Here is a 17,506-nt window from a genome sequence, read left to right on the forward strand (position 1 = left end):
CATCAAAACAGTGAGAGAGAGACAGAGAGAGAGACAGAGAGAGAGACAGATGGAGAAAAAGTGGCAGTGCTGCAATGTTGTAGAGCAGCTGTTCTAGAGCAGAGGGCACCACAGTGCAAAACACTTCAGTCTATAGCTGCCATTTAGCTGAAATACATATCTTTCTCATGCATATTGTATGAATAATTTGTCTGCTGTTATTTATCCTGTCCATGTGGTATGTGTAGTGATGACAATCCCACAGCTTTCTCAAGCAGTTGCACTGGCCAGCTGATCCAGCAATGACTGGGAATCAACTTTCTTCATCTTGTAAACAGTGTGTTGATATCGGATGCACTGTTTACAGCAGAAGAGCTGCATGTTTGCTCTAAGGGAATACACACAACATATAAAATGAATGATAACAAAATTATTCTACACATGTATGCCTAATTAAGGGTCCCTCACGCCTGAATATATTACTACCCTGCCGAAAAAAAAAAAAAAATAGAAACCATCACAGAAATTCTAATGGTTTCCACTACAAAGACCATTACAAAACATCATCTGTGATCTACAAGTTGCCAAAGGTGTTCTTTTGGTCCTTCATGGTATCCACTAGTCATAACATGCCACCAATAGAAGGCAACAAATTACCAGGAGAGGAATTACCATTACAGTTTCCATTAAAACCAATACAATTCCCATTATAACCATTAAAACCATTAAAAATTTTATGAGGGTTTCTGTTGTTTTTTTTTTTCAGCAGGGTATAGTTTTGTATTTCATGACATTACATTGGTGTGTCACAGCTTATAAAATGTGTAATACCCCAAGAATAACAGCAGAGGACAGACAAATACCAGCAGAGTTTTACAGAAAACATACCTCTTTCCATTTTCCTAACACAATTATAAACATATAAAGACAGAAGTATTCTAGTCAGATTTCTGAGATTTTACAGTTCAATCTTTTTTTCATTTAGGAGTGATTTCCTGTGTATAGATTACATTGTAGCCTATTACACTGCAGTTTATAACATGTGTAATAGCCAGATAATTGTACCTTACAGATAGCATGTGCCATTTCATAGAAAACATATCATACTCTATTCGCAACTAACTACCTACCTTCCTACCTAACCACCTTCCTACCTAACCACCTTCCCACCTAACTTCATACCTAACTACCTTCCTACCTACCTTCCTACCTAACCACCTTCCTACCTAACTTCATACCTAACTACCTTCCTACCTAACCACCTACCTACCTAACTTCATACCTCACTACCTTCCTACCTACCTACCTAACGTCCTACCTACCTAACTAACAAACTAAATAACTACAATGAAACTAAACATACCTGCTTAAAAAACATCACAGAAATCCTAATGGTTTCCACTACAAATACCATTACAAACCATCAGCTAACCATTAAAACCATTACCATTACTAGTCCTTAATGGTATCCACTAGACAAAACATGCCACCAGTAGAAGGCAACAGATTACCAGTAGAGACCCACAGGGACCATTACAGTTTCCATTAAAACCAATACAATTCCCATTATAATCATTAAAACCATTACAAATGCTATGAGGGATTCTATTGTTTTTTTTTCCAGCAGGCTAAAGCTATATGTTCTAATGGTGTATATTTACGTACAAATATGCACATTTAAATTAAGTTTGTAACACTATCTGACTGTAACTACCTCTTCATGCTAGTGTCTTTCCTCAATTTAGCCAAACCTTCTTCTAATCTCTAAGAGAAACTCGATTATTTTAAATCTCTTTCCGTAAATAGAAGAAGAACACAGTGAACGTGACTGAACGTGAGTTGAATCCCGAATGACTCCCTCCTCCCTATGTAAGTGCCCTACATGGCGGATGGCGTGCGCCCTGGGCAGTGCACTGTGTGTGTGCAGAATGAGCGGTTTGGGATTGAGCCCGCGTGCTGGCTTTGTGTGGCTGAAGGCGGAACAGGGTGAAAGCAGCGCGCGGACAGAGGGCGGGATTTCAACTTTCTCAAACGACTGGGACGTTTAGTTCATTCTGCTCCCAGTAACCGGGCTGTCAGTTGTATTTCTGCGTGTGTTGGACAGAAGTTTGTCTTGTAAAAAGTCTTTGGAAGACACTGCAAACTTCTTGTTTAGCTTCAGGTGCTGGAACTCATAACAAAACAAAGACGTGCCATTTGAATGAGAAGGGCACTTTTACCATTGAGGACAATAATCACACTGCAAGTCAGGAGGAAATGCACTAATGATCTACTGTTGATCACTAATGATCTACTGTTGATCACTAATGATCTACTGTTACTGTTGCCAACTGTGACTGAAGAGTTGACTTGAGGGAATGGAGAAGCTGTTAACTCCTGCCTGACTGGGAATAGACACTACACAGGTAAGTGCTGTCTGACCTTGCTCATATCTGTGACTGTATTTGATCATAACACACTTTCTAAAAGTCCTTCATTCTTTGTGGATTTGCCTGAAAATGTAAACTTTATGTTAATAATAGTTCATGAAATCTCTCCCTCCACCCCCCAGCACACACACACATACACACACACACTCTCTATCTCTCTTCTTGACCATACTTTGTGTGTTAATAGTTGACCACTGACACTTCTGTTTCTGTAAATCACTTGTTTACTTCAGGATTCAGAGTTTACTTCAGTGCCTCTCAGTTCTGACTGCTTATCCTGTATTAAGTGTGAAATGTGAGGATTTCCAGTCTGCTATATATGGTCTAAGTTCTGTACTGGTGTTTTCCATTATATTAATATTAATGAAGAGCCTCATCTTTCTTACCTTCACTGGAAACATATGCATGATGAGGACATGTCATTATGTCAAAGCCCTTCGGTGATCTGCTGTACATCTGGACAATGTTCCTCCAAGCTTCTGGGAAAGTGCTCTGTGAGGCACCTGCAAAAACAACAGAAAAATGCAAACTAACAGAAAGGCTCAGAATGACTTCACCACATCACACAACAAGTAATAACGCCGGATTAGGGAACTGAGCTATTGCTCCATTATTTTGTATACAAAAGACTCTACATTTTTCACATTGAACAAAATATTCTTGTGACTTCTGTTATAGGGTGTGTGTGTATGCGTGCATGCTTCTGTGGGGTTCATGTGTGTGTATGTATGTGAGTTTTGTGTCAGACCAGTAAGTAACCACCTATTTGCTTTTTACATTCCATGGCTGTTTAACATATATGCCTTTTTAACAATAAGCAACTCCAAAGAAAGCACTAAACACAGGCTACAGTGCCTTATGAAGAGTGTCGTAAGCCTGTCGTAATGCACGAATGCGCACGGCTCTTATGTGATCGTAATCTATCTGACGGTGTTTATTTGTGGAGGATTTTGACAACATGCAATTAAAACATGTCCCCAGGTGAGCAACGATTACAAAGAAAATGATGGAAGGGTAGATAAAGAACAAAAACACGGGGTTGAATGGGGTGCCGGGCACTGTGCACACACACACTGTACATGCACACAACAAGCTGCTGTCTGTTAGACCTGCTGCTAAATACCTCAAAAGCTCAGACAAGTCCTAGCAGAGATGCCAAAGGTTTAACATTCCAGGTTCTTCTCACCCACCTTGTTTATTTTGAGCCATGTAACAGAAGATGTGCACACAAGCCTCTTTGTAACTGGTGCTTAAGGGATTGATTTGAATTGGGTGAAGTGTTGTGTCTCAGTGGCTGAGGAAGAGAGGGATGTTCCTCATTTTGCTAAAAGCAAAAGCACTGATGACGTGAAGATGATGGTTCTTGGCTCAGAGGAATGGAAGACATTTTCAGCTGCCTACTCTCTTTCATATCTGTGTTTGCTAGCAGTGTATAGCTCTCCTTCTAAGAGTATATGATGAGCATTGCAGTATTGTATACATAATGACATAATTGCAAGGTCAGACTTCCCATTTTTGAGTTGAGTCCAAAACGGCATTGTACTATGCCTCTTCACTTTAGGCTGACATGCTCAGAGGCACGTCCTTTAATAAGAATGACAGGAACAGAGGCCACACCTCCTCTCCTTTGGCTGACAGGTAGTTAGACTATGCCTCCTTCACTGGGACAGATTTGCACACTAGCCACACCTATATTACTGGGAATAACATGCATGTAGGTTGTGCCTATTTTTTCTCTCTCCAGATAATAGTAAAGTAGTAATAAAAAGAGATGCATGTGTGCTGTTCAGAAAGCTGTTCCAATGCCAGTGTTATCTGATACACACTGTTATTCAGAACTGGTCAATTCAGTTTATTATTGGCATAAGGATGGAATAAGGTGGAATAATGCTTCTGATAGTGAGTGAATCACACTAGACTTTGTCCTTGTTATTTTCTTGATGTGTTCCTTTCCGAAATCACATCACAGCAGTACTGCCTATATTCACCTGGTTTTTGCTCCACCCCAGCTGAGAAAACAGTGAGCTGAAAATCCAGCGTGACTGCTACTTTTCTGTTTGCAGACCAGCCATTCTGGTTTACACACAGTAGAACTGGAGATTCCTTGAGCCCTGCCTGGTTTTATTTGAGTGTCCTAAAGCCACAGATTTTCGGACTGCGCTTAATGGTTGCTGGGAAATGATACACCAGAATGATAGACCACAATCCAACAAGGACCGTATCCGTATTTAGGCATTTGCAGAGCAAGCAATTTGTGTTTATAAACATGTTTCTGCCTCCAGTGTTGTGCAGCATCTTCTGCTAGATATTCATCTCTCTCCAGATGTTGAGACAACCTATTGGAAACTTCTGGAATGTTTACAAGCAGCAGGGCTTACAGTGTGGCTTCAGAAGGGAATGTCTTTGTGTACAGCTCGAGTTTAACACTTAATTGCCTGCTATCATTACAAACTGGGAGGATTCTCCTGCAACGTAGCTCAAAGAGGATAAGACACAGGCCCATCCTGAAACACAATCTGCATACAGTGTTTCAGTGTAAAACTCAAAAATTAGCCTGGAAACAAAAATTATAAATAGATACAAGGTGTTATACTGTATATGCATTGCCAGTCGTGTTCTGATGTTCACACTGAAAGCCTGAATCAAGATCTAAAAGCAATACTGAAATGCAACTGACAGTTCCACAGATTCATGTTGCAGTCTGTTTAAATTATAGTTTGCAAAGGTGTTGATTATTTTTCTATTTCATAATTTAGACAGTAGTTTCAACTGCAGGGCAAATCCCAGGTTCATATTAAAGCCCTTGTTCTGATACGTATTGTTTCCACACAGACTTGTATGGCGGTTGGTCTGAATAAACTGATTTAAAGAGTGTGTAATGATTGATATGGTGGATTGTTCTATGAGAAGACGTTTATTTAACATTTATGGAAGGAGTCTTCAGTGTCAGCTCTTTGCAACTGTCAGAGATGGGAAAGTCTTCAGGACAGAGGGCTTTTTGGTTTCACAGTAACATAACAAGACAATTTTTTTGTCTCAATAAATTCACAAGAGACAATAATAATATAGAGGCTGGTGAAGGAATGACAGTTTATAGCTGTTATAATGTAAGTGATAACAGAACTAACTTCTTTCAGGGATGTTCCACAACATTAAAGGTAACTATAAATGGATAAAAAAAAGTATGATGTGATGTTCTTTAATAAATAAAAAAACATTAGCAGCAAATTGCTGTGGTACAAGAGGAATAAACTTCTTCGGGGCATGCTGTTATTGGAAAATCAACCTCCTCATTGTTGACTATTTTCCTATAACAGCGCGCACAGTCATGTTTTATTCCTTACTTAAGGAAGTTGCCTAATTATTGAGTAGACGAGAGGTACGGCATTGGGTACAAAGTGTCTTGTACTGTGAAAGGTGTCCAAAGGTTATGAGGCTTTTGAGCCAATTTATTATATTCAGTACAGCAACTGAGGGAAGACTGTGTTCTAGTAAAAGATCACTTTCTACATGAAGGATGGTGTGCAACAGTAATCTGAAAATAACTGCCCCTACCACCTCTCTCTTTTTAACTCCACACCACTTTTCTATCCAGTGACAGTAATTGTGGCTTGGCTGGGAAATCCTGCACTGTAAATATTTAGTCCTGCTGAGGACGAACATGACAGCGCCAGGACTCTGTGATGAAGAGCTTGAGTTGTAGAGAGCAGAGTGATTCCAATAAGACCTGTTAAAATACTTAGGGCTATGCTTAATGTCATAGTTTTAATAGCTGCTGACATCCTGCGATGTCCTTGCTGCACAGCTGGTCACTGAATGAGGAATGCAGTAGCACAGCTGGAGCTACATAGTAACGTTCCTTTGCCACACTTCCCTCTTTTTTACAGTTCATTGAACAAAAATATGGGAAGTCTGTATAAGTGACTTTAATATTAAACTTGCTGTTACCACCCATTTACTTCTTCTTTTGAGGTTTTGTCTGACAGTGACCAAACAAGAATTAAACAGACTGGGGAAAAAAAACAGAAAAATGACAAGCGAGATGAACTAACATTGGAAAAATTTGTTGTTGTAATTTCAGTTTGTCTTTAAGATACTAATACTTAGTCTTGTTAAGTAGTGCATAGCTACAAAATGCTGCAGTAGCTCCAGCTGCTTTCCTGGTTTCACGCTGCTCGCTCTCTTCTAAGATGTTTTTAACTGCTAGAGATATGTTAGTCTTTAAAATTCTTGGCTCAGACCCCCTCTCCCTTTCTCCTACCACACCCTCTTTCTTTCTCCTTCTCTCTCCTCATCAGACTATAGTCATTTAATCTCCACTCTTTCAGATGGTGTTGGGTCTCAGGACACCCCATGAGTGCAAACAGACCCCCTTTTATCTCCCATCCGTTCCAACTGTTCCAGATTTTCACCTGGAGTAAATTCACTGGAGCCTGATACCATCACTAAAAGCTAATGAGCTGGAATGCTTGGATTAGTGTAACTGTAGCTAAACCTGCTCTTAAACTCTGACTAAGGAGAATAGGACAGGAAGGATAGGAATCACAAGGATAGGACTATCTCTGTGGATAAGGGTGTGGGATATATGCTGAATCTGAGAGTTTTGACCTTATGGGGATATTTGGCTGGTTCCCATGAGGCAAAGTGCTTTTTATTGTACAGCTTTTATTAACAAAACTAAAAGAGACAAAAGGTTACTGAGGTTAAGGTTAGGGTTAGGTTTAGGTGTAACATAGCATTAATTAGCTGCATTAATGTCTATGAAAGGATACTAATGCTGCATTCGACTGACCTCACAAGTGGGACGTCAAAGCTCGGAATAACCTCATTTTCGACCTCTGTTCATTTGAGCTACAAAGTGGGGGAAAAACCATGGATGTCTCCATGTTCATCTTTTGTTAACAAAAATCTAGCATGCGAACTATGATGAGTCATGTATATTTAGCACCTTCAAACAGCGAACTGTATAGTCAGAGTTGTAGATTTAACAAGCTAATATGTCTGTATGTTGATTGACTAAAGCAAATATACATACGGTGTAACTCATTTAGAAGTTACTGTTCATGCTGTGAGCAGGCATTTTGGGTTTTGATGTCACATGATGAACCCAAGGTTGGGGAGATCTCTCCGACTTTCATTAAAGGAATTTTGAGTTGAGGGGACGTTTTCTTTGGTTTTTCCAGAAATTCCGAGTTTTAGTTGAATGCAGCATAAATCTAGACTTGTTATTTCTCTCTCTGTCCTGTAGTAGCCTCCATTATCACAGTGCAGCACGCTGGAAATCTCCCTGACAGAAACATGGTTGCACTCTCGAGTAAACTAGTGACAAATAGAGCCGTCTTTAAGCTGATGATATGGTTAACCATAAAACAGTGCCTTCCTCATGGCTGACTGCCCTGCAGAGGACATTTTCATGTCTAAATGGCCAGAGTATATCTGATCCTCTGAGCTGATAGAGCTTCCGCTGCCACGCCCTTCCTCTTTGTGTTATCTGAGTACTGAGGCTTTAGGGGTTTTGAGTGTGTGTTAGTCAGTGTGTTTACTCAGGCTTGCATTGCAGTTGTGAAAATCCCTGGTGTGAGAGTAAATACCTGATTTTGCAAGACCATTCTTAAGTTCCCTTCTTGCCTAAGTGTGAGTGATTATTCTCTCACGTTTTATGGTTTTATAGCCTTGATTTAGTGCTTACAGTATTGTAGGGAATATGTTGTAGTTCGTTTAGTGAATGCGTGTGTTTTTGCGCTACCCTTGTTCTAAAGAGAGTAAACAGTCAGCAGGAAGCATGGGACAAAGGGCTGAATGAGCAGAGGCACTGATCCAGGAACAAATATTGCTCTAACTGTCGCTGGTTGTGCTGACACATGCCTCGGTACATTTGAACTGCAGTTTGTCTTGTTGCACGATGATGATTAATGCCTTTTTGTGATGAGCACCCAGATAAATGAGGTGATCATTTCAAAGATTTAATAATCCATTGGAAAGTTGTGTATTGCAACTTGCTCTTTTGGCAGAGGCAGAGAGAGATTTAGAGGAAAGGGAAATATGCAGAGGCATCTGGGGTGTAAATGAGCACAGTTTAGTGTATGCTATGGATTCTGTGTGGGTTTTATAGCACAAAGCTTCCCATCAATCCAGTTGCTGTTTTCCTGGAGTACTAGATGCAGATAATGAGACTTCTAATGTGAAACACTTCCATTCACACATTAGCCTAATTGCAATAAGCCCACTTGTTAATGTGTTTATGGTACCTGTGCTACTCCAGCAGCGATGATAGTTTGCTGCCATCACATAAAGTGAAATCAGATGCTTCAGTAATTAAAGTTGAAAGCAGAAAGCAGAAATTGTAGCCTAATTGAAACCTGTGAGACATGCAGGTATGCTGAGACATGCAGACATGCAGGTATGCTATGAAATATGCTACTGACATCCTAGAGCTGTAAACCTGAAACAAAAAAGCTTAAATAAATATGATATTGATATGTTTTTATTTTAAGCCATGACATTGCCATCTCAAGAATCACCTACTTTCAGAGCAAGAGGCCATTTGACGGACATTATGAATGAACAGTTACAGACTGTTGTTTTTGCATGACAACAAAAATACACCACCTGAAAAAAACGTTTGCTATATGTTATTCCATAGCCTCAGACTCACGTGTTTACACGCTAAAACGAATTAACCATGGTCTTGCAACCTTTTAACATAAAAAGAGAACAGTTTAGGCTACCTGATAACTAGTGTTAGACTAATTGATTTCATAATGTATCAAGTCATGTTCGCTGTGACAGAATAAAAATGACATCCTGCCATTGCACTATGGCACTTTACGCAGTGAAAGTTCCAGGAGAGCAGGTAGTTGTCAAATGTAGAAATGCTTGAATTATAAGAATTCTCCAGTTGTCCATGCGTAACCGCATGATGATATCTCATTTCCCCTCCACTGACTTCTTCAAACAAAGCTTTTGTATTCCTTTTAAAGACAAGATGCCACAAAACTCATTAACTTTTCCAATTCAGTCACTTGTTCAGAAAAGCACACTCTTACCACGGTATTTAAAAGTGTACAATATCCCCAGACTGCCTGAGGCTGAGACTAGCTTGGCACTAACATATCATCAAAAATCCCCTTTCCATTATCATATCACGAGTGATCCATCAAACGAAAACTACTTATAAAGTGAAGGCTTCAGAATATTATTCAAAAAAGATGAGCATATTTTTCAGAGCTGACAGAAGAATAATGACTCCAAGTCATTACTCCAAGTCAAATGAGTTCGACAAAGGCTTTAAGTGAAATGAAACCAAAAACCTAACCAAGCTAGAGTCATTTAAGTACAAACATTTTTGTAGTGACAGTTTATAGTTTGGCATGACTTATTGACTGGATATTATGGAATTAGATACATTAGATCCCCAAATTGCAATGACAAAAAAAACAAAAAAACAAACCTTAATTTGGGCACCACATTCTTCATGTCACTCTTGATCCGTGTCCACTGAACTGAAGCCCTATACAGAAGGTGATCAAATCATCCACAAATAAAAAGTACCTGTAATCTTTATCCAATTTTTATCCATTTTTATCCACTTGTGCGCTCAACCTCATTCCAAAGCAATAAAACCGCCCACTAACCCATGGTGGAAGAGTGTGGAGGAGGGGGTGGAGAGGACAGAGGAAGAAATGGTGTTTTTTTTTTCTTTTTTTTAAAAAGATGGGTCTGTAATGGGAAGCATATTTGCCGTGTCCTTCACTGAGTGGCTGGTGTGATGTACTGTACATGGTGTGATGAGTAGGGAGATGTCTGCTGTGTGCAGGCCAGGCTGTTATAGTGAACTGCTTTAGGCCTGAGCCACTGCTTAGCACATGTAAATGTCAGATTGAGTTATTGGATTACAGACTGATGAAGCATGCTGAGACTCCTCTCCCCATGGCTGGTCACATGAGCCGCAACAATCACAAACGCCCTCACACACTCTCTCTCTTAGACACACTGCTAGTAGCTCATTTGGTTTGCACCAGTGTAACCATGCTTCCTGGGCTGAGACCAAATGTATGGCTGGAGATCGGTGTGTATACATGCGTGACTGAGAGCAGGTAAGAGCATTTAGAAAGCAGTTAAGTGCTGTTTGCTGTATAATGCATGTGTTTTGCCCTTTATTATGACTCTTTAGTTTTAGCAGCTCATGGTAGTCATTTTGAATTGCCAAACAGAGGAAAGATTTTATACTGATACACTATCAGTCAAAATTTTGGACATGCCTCATGCCTGCTTATAGGAAGGTTTGTTCATTTCTACTATTTTAGAACAATATTAAAGACACTATTAAAAACACATTTAAAATATGCAGTGACCAAGGAAAGTGTTAAAAGAATAAAAATGATGTATTATCAATTCTTAACAGTATTCCTGATGAAACTATGCACACTCTTGGCATCTTCTCAATCAGCTTCATGAGGAGCCAAAACTTAAAGTTCCCTGATAAGTCTTGTGGCTTCTCTTACGTTCTAAGAGAAGTTTCTGTGAAATTTCAAATTTTAAACAGAACTTAAATGCTTCACTATTTAGAGTTGAATTTCAACCATGAGCCTTTATCAAAAGCAGTATAAAATGTAGTAAAAAATGTAAAGATTTTTTTAAAATATATCACAATACTTTATAGGGGTGTAAACCTCAGGCTTCCACATGATATTACACGATTGCTATTGTTAAGGTAACAATTTGATATTTGGCGATAGCACAAAATCTGCTATGATACAATACAATATGATTTAGTACCTCTGGTTGATATGTGACCAGCATTGTTCAGAATCTGGGGTGGGCCTACCATCAATTCTGGAATGATGATGTAGAGAAGGACTATTTGAAGTCTCAGAGTTATGGGCAAATCACATTGATAGAATATTTACACATCAGTTTAAAAATATGACTTATTTTTATACCTCAGTTGTCTGTTCTTTTTCGAGAATTGATGTATGATTCTTTCAATCGTTGCCTTTTAAATCGATGCTTCAATCCAAATAATCTGATCGTTACACCTCTAATACGTTATATCACATTTTTATATCATAATACTTGAAGACATTTTCAGTTCAAATATACTTTTTGCCAATCAGCGACAGCATAGTCAGGTTAGAAGTATTGATGATACCTGTGATATCTCAGAAAATTGTGTTTGGACATTTTCACAGGATCAGTAGTTGCTTTTAGTTTGTGTCAGATATTGTACACATGCAGTTTGTAAACCACAATTTACAAGTTCAGCTCCTATGTCTCACTTAATACTGAGTAGTTTTATGTCCATGTTTGTACTGCAGTGGTGGAATCGCAGGACTTTTACAACACTAGTCATTTGTTTATAGGGTTATTGTTGGCAAGGATTTGCATGATGTTTCTGGTTTGGTCATGTTAATGTACACCCAAAACCCAACAGCAGAGGATTACCTGAATGCATGCTTCTGTATAATACTGTTTAAGTAAAACATGATTTAAACTTGGCACTAGGGTTGGGCGATATGGCAAAAATATTATATCATGACACTTAACGACATATATAATATGATATATAATATACTGTGATATATAATATACATATATTATAATGATATATAATATACTGTATATCACAGTATAGCCACTATTTTTGCTAGGGTTTGCTAACAAAGTTCCAATTGCTACTATAGGCTTATTTTTTAAGCATTTCACCAAAAGAAGATGGCTACAATTGATAGTTACTTTTTACAGTGAGTAACTAAGGAGTTATAAAGCACTGATCCAATGTGATCCTGACTTTGATACTATATTTCCAATATTTCTTCATATTTCCCAGCCCTAATTGGCATGCTATGGTGTTTTCACAGTGCTGTCAGGAAAGATCTGAGAGAATGATTTGTGAGAGAATGAAAATGTGGGTGTCTATGTGCAGTCATTAGGCCTCTGTGCTCCTCTGTTGTTGACCCAAGAGGCTTTGCTCTGGCTTTGAGAGAGAAATGGAGTTGAGCTCATAACTGCTGGTTTGCGTTTGTACATCCATCACAGTGATGATTCATAGTGTCCTGGCTTTGACCCATCTGTATGTGTATGGTATGTTTTACAGAAAGAAACCTCATGCCTTATTACACTCTCATAAAGACCATAGCTTATTGTTAGAATAGTGATATCAAAACTAAATAAAGGATGGCCATAAATGATATAAAAACTTGTATAATATTTTGATTACCATCATTATAGCATCCTTAACTTTACACAAATCTTCAGAGCTTGTGACAGCACTGCTGCTCCCTCTAGCTGCACTGGTCAGAGTGTAGATTTCAATAGATTATGCTCAGACAAACACAAGGAGTTTGATATGAGCAGGTAACAGGTCCAAAGTGTTACTCAAACTCGTAAAACTGTAAAGTATTAGCTCACAGCATCACACTAATTCTCTTACATCATGCACATGTTGAATAATATTCAAGGGCAGGCAGCTACACAGCGTAGCTGGTGGTCCCTAGATCTGGAAGAAAAAGCAAACATTCTGAGCCGAGCCATGGAAGCGGAAGGAAGAATGTGGCGTGAGTCTGCGTGTCCGGTGTCAGGGGAAAACTGGTGTCAAAAGCGTGCCCTCGGACTGGCTATGTTTAGGCTGATTATTGGCAGAGCTTAGATTAGCTGGCCCTTCATATACAAGGAGCTGCGAACAGATGTGATTTATAAACTAAATACAATTGGCCTCATTTTTTTAGTAAAGTTGTGTGTAAATGTTTGTGTAAGCCAAACCAAACTAAAAATTTCTAAATTTACTAAAAAAAAAATTTGGTGTGACACAGAAATGGAGGGGAAAAAAGATATACACTGTACCCACGTATCCAGCTTGATAACTGAGGCCCAGTGTTCATAACATAAAAAAGAATTGCCTGCAGAAAAATTTCACAAAGTGTGCAGCATGTGCTTCCTGTGAGATACATGATACCAGTCACTGCAACTTTTTAAACTGCTAGTCATGCTACATTACAGGGCTGCTCAACACTCTCTGAGGAATGCGTTAACTGCCCTCTTCCGCATACGTGAGCTCACAGACACCCAGGATTGGCTAGTGTTTCTCTAATTAACAAGGGTGAGAGAGAGTAATGCTATCCTTCCTACCCAGAGAGCAGAAGGAATTATGCTCTTTTGGACTCCCTGCCACAGATGGTTGTAGTACACTATATGACCAAAAGCTTATGGACACCTGACCATCACACCCATATGTGGGTTTTTCCCAAACTGTTGCCCCAAACTTGGAAGCAAACATTGATAGATTTCCTGTTACTGGAACTAAGGGGCTAAACCAAACGTTATCCAGCATAACAATGCTCCTGTGCACAAAGCAAGGTTCATAAAGACATGGTTTGCCAAAGTTGGTGTGTAAGAACTCAAAGGTCCTAACCTCAACCCCACTGAACGCCTTTGGGATGAACTGGACCACTGATGGGATGTTCAACCGGCGCATAGGGGTGTGATGGTCATATATAGTGCATCGGGACTTGAACAATAGGGTAAATGGTTTTCTGTTGTGCCAGTTGGCAGCTGTGTGCTGTGATGATTACGTGTGTGTGAAAACGGAATACAGACTTTTTTTAGCTTTAGTGTTTGATTTTGTGTATGAGTGAAGGAGTAGCACACAGCCAGGAATTAGATCTGCAGAGCAAATTCCAGTAAACAGATGGACACTGATTTCAGTAACAGTGCGGATATGAATGTGTTACAGTATAATCTTAGGATATGACACGGTGGGCATTTTCTGAGACATCGCTTCCTCTATTGGCCTGCAGCCTCCTTTCTTTAAGACAGGGGTCAGAGGTCAAGGAGAGCAAGAGGCACAGTGAACACCCCTGCAGCATACTCTGTTGTGTAGCAGAGACCGAAAGGTGGATACTCAAAATCTGACATATTCCACTCAAATTATGAAATATATTGACACATTGCAGTAGATTATATTTTCATATGGCAGGCTTGTAATTAATAAAAAAATATTATGAACCTCTGATCTCTGAACTACTGCACACTTATACAAATATGCCTCTCAATTATTTTGGTAATACTGCTTTTAAAGTCCTGTAACTCCTTTTTTAGGTATTCTTTGAGCTGTAGCAAGCTTTTTAAAGCTCCTTGAGCTGTTGCTATCAGTGTGTGTTATGCAAAAAAAAAAAAAAAAAAGTAGATCACTCCTTTGTTGATATACCCAGCTTTTCAAATGACTCATAGCTCTGATTTTTTCTCCTTGTTTGGTGGAAAAAACAAGATATGTTTCCAAATGAAGCAAGTCCCTTTCTCTGGCTCTGAAATGGTGCTGCTCTTGTTCCAGCCTTTATAGGTAATGCTAGAAAGTGCACATTAGGCCTTGAGATGACTTTTTGAATTACGTTCTCTTCTAATCATAGTTCCAGAATCACTATAAGATTTACTTTCAGGGATTTGCTCAGTACGATCATTTGTGTTTTGGATTGTTGTTGGCATTTTGTGTGTTTTTTCAACTGATGCTGAGGCTTTATGCCAGAGCCCTGCTATTACTGCGGGCCTGTCACTGACTTGGCTTACTCATTTATAGTTACAGTAAAAAATGTTGAGACTCATAGTTAGGGCTGATCCTCTGGATTATACAGTGTTTTATAACCTAAACCTGTAGCTTTTAATATAGTGCTGCCCTCATTTCTTCGATCTGGGTATACTGGTATGGTGTGGAGTTTCAGCAAACACTCACTAACTTGACTTCAGTAGACTTGAGAGGTGTAGATTCAGGTGAATACACACTTGGCATTCGAGTTTCTGTGGTGTTGCTTGTTTCTGCTTTCATCCAGTATTTTTGTTTAATCCACGGGTCGTCAACGGGCGGACTGTAGTCCGGATGCAGCTCCAGCAATGTATTTCAGTGGATCTGAACATTCAAAAAATACTATAGCAGAACTGATCAACATATGAAAAAAACTGACTGTGGTCCTGCAACTCCAGTTGCTGCTCATTGCAACCAATCGCATGCTTTTATGTAAATGATTTGCCTGAAGGCAGCTCATCAGGAAAGGAAAAATCATTCACAGGCTTTCGTATATTTTTGCTCATTTGATCTTTCTGATCTGATTAGTGAAGTGGCTTGTTTAAAAAAAAAAAAAACGGTCGACGATGAAAACAGAAATGTTTGACTGGATGGAGAGGTATGTGTGTATTCTCCACTACAAGAGTTCCGAGTTTGTGGCATGAGTCAAAAGTGGTAATGTGAGAAGCAAAACCACTTTAAATTGATGTGTCTTATTTACAGCTATTAACTAATAACTAATGGCAAAACATAGCTGTTAAAGGGAATTGTTGCCGCCATTCAGTCATGTTAAATGCTTATCCTGACTGTTGTAACGGGCCGTGATGACTTTTATATACTGTAGCTTGACCTTCATAAATTTTAGTTAAATACCCCTGGTTTAACTCTTTCATTAACATACTGTGTTTGAGGCACACTGTAATATCGCAGAAAAAATATACTAGGTTTCGCTTATGAGTCACAAAACACTCTGATTCACTGTGATGCCCCTATAATAAAATACAACTGCTTTTTCCATTGTTTGAATAGGACACATGGACTAGACTTGTGGCAGACTGCCAGTAGTAGAAGTGTCACATAGTGTCAATGCACAAATGTACACACTGATAAACTGTGAGTTAATAGTTTAGTTTCTGCTTCAATAGAAAAAACTGCATAACTCTCACTCAGACTTGAGAAGCAGCAATAATTTTAAGGATAACATGGAATTTTGGTGGGATGAACAGTTAAGCAGAAGGCATGCGAGCTCTGATCCAGTGTTGTTGTATCACCCATTTGTGAGCCTCAGCTTTGTCTCTGGAGACTGCTCCAAGCGCTAAGCAGTTGAAGCTGAGATCACCAGCATTCCTTCCTCTCCTCTTTCAGCTTTCTATGATTCCCTCACTCCTCTCCTCATATTTGCTCTCATCAGAATGCTCCTTCTATTCCCTTGCCCTTTCCAGTACTTCTTAGTAATGTGTTGTTTCATCTTTTCTAACACATTCCACTTTTCTGCGATTCTTTCAATCATTCTAGTCAATGTTTTGTACCTTTCTCTCAGGACACATTTGCTTGGTTCATGCTGTTCTCTTCATTCTTTCTTTACCCCTCCCTTCCTCTCTTCTTTCTCTTTCTCGTTTTCTTTAGGTCTCCTGCAGTGTGAACTATTAAATGCAAGCTCCCAGATGTGGCCCATTAACCCTTGCTCTGTGGAGCAGCGATCCAGCAGAGCTAAGCTCACTCCCCCCGCTCGGACCCCTACTAATGCAAACACGCCTTCTCCTCACACTGCGTTTAACGATGCTCTCACTGCAGTATACACACTCTCACACACTCATGCTGCTACATGCTCAGATTGCTTGGAAGTAGGAGAGGGAAATATAGACTGTAATACAGATGTAAGAACATGTCTATCCACAGAAGGATGGAGACATGCAGACACAGGCAGCTGCAGTGGTGCTGAAAGCTCTTGCTCAATGTCTGATTATAGTTGGAGTGGAAGTGAATTGATGTGGGAAGGTCCTGTGTGTGTTGGGGTGCTTCTAATTTTGGCTTTAGTTCATGCTTAATAGGAAACGTAGGAAGAAATAAACGAGTGACTCTTCCCTTCTTTCCTTTCTCTTTCTGTCTTTGAATGAATGGTTCTTTGTAGATCAGACGTAGAATAGAAATAGCTAATTATCAGGTGTGGGGACAGGGTGGGGTTTAATGTGCCCTTGATGACGAAGCTTTTATATCTATAGACTAATTGCAGATTATGTAAAAGTTATTGTGCCAATAAAGGCAATTTTAAAGTCTCTCTCTCTGTCTCTCTTGCTTTCCTTCTGGGCTTTGGAGGTAATATGAGAGGCAGAGCCTGGTGGGCAGGGTGTAGCAGAACTGTGGTGCATGTGTGCTGAATAAAAGTGATTTGTCTGAGTAGGTTTTTGACTTTGTGTGTAAGCATTTGCTCTGCAAAGCAGAAATACTCTCAACTATAAGAGTTGTGTACTATTAAAAAGTGTCTGCCACTACCATCAGAGAACAGAGTGAACTCTGCTAATGGTGTTTTTTTTTCTCTCCACAG

The 17,506-nt window shown here is 39.4% G+C and overlaps 1 protein-coding gene across 2 annotated transcripts in view; it reads left to right on the top strand.

Moving 5' to 3' along the window:
• Positions 1-1,984: 1,984 nt before the first annotated feature.
• The window catches only part of svild (supervillin d), a 54,068-nt gene continuing 38,546 nt past the window's right edge, over positions 1,985-17,506 (top strand). Inside the window, exon 1 of one of the 2 annotated variants that reach the window (XM_026914984.3) lies at positions 1,985-2,384. The gene's annotated coding sequence lies outside the window, so the exon portion shown is untranslated. Of the gene's footprint in view, positions 2,385-2,433; positions 10,505-17,506 lie in introns of those variants that run through there. The other variant, XM_026914985.3, reaches the window with a different exon arrangement.

The sequence above is a fragment of the Pangasianodon hypophthalmus genome, chromosome 12, assembly GCF_027358585.1.
Source record: "Pangasianodon hypophthalmus isolate fPanHyp1 chromosome 12, fPanHyp1.pri, whole genome shotgun sequence".
Taxonomy (NCBI): domain Eukaryota; kingdom Metazoa; phylum Chordata; class Actinopteri; order Siluriformes; family Pangasiidae; genus Pangasianodon; species Pangasianodon hypophthalmus.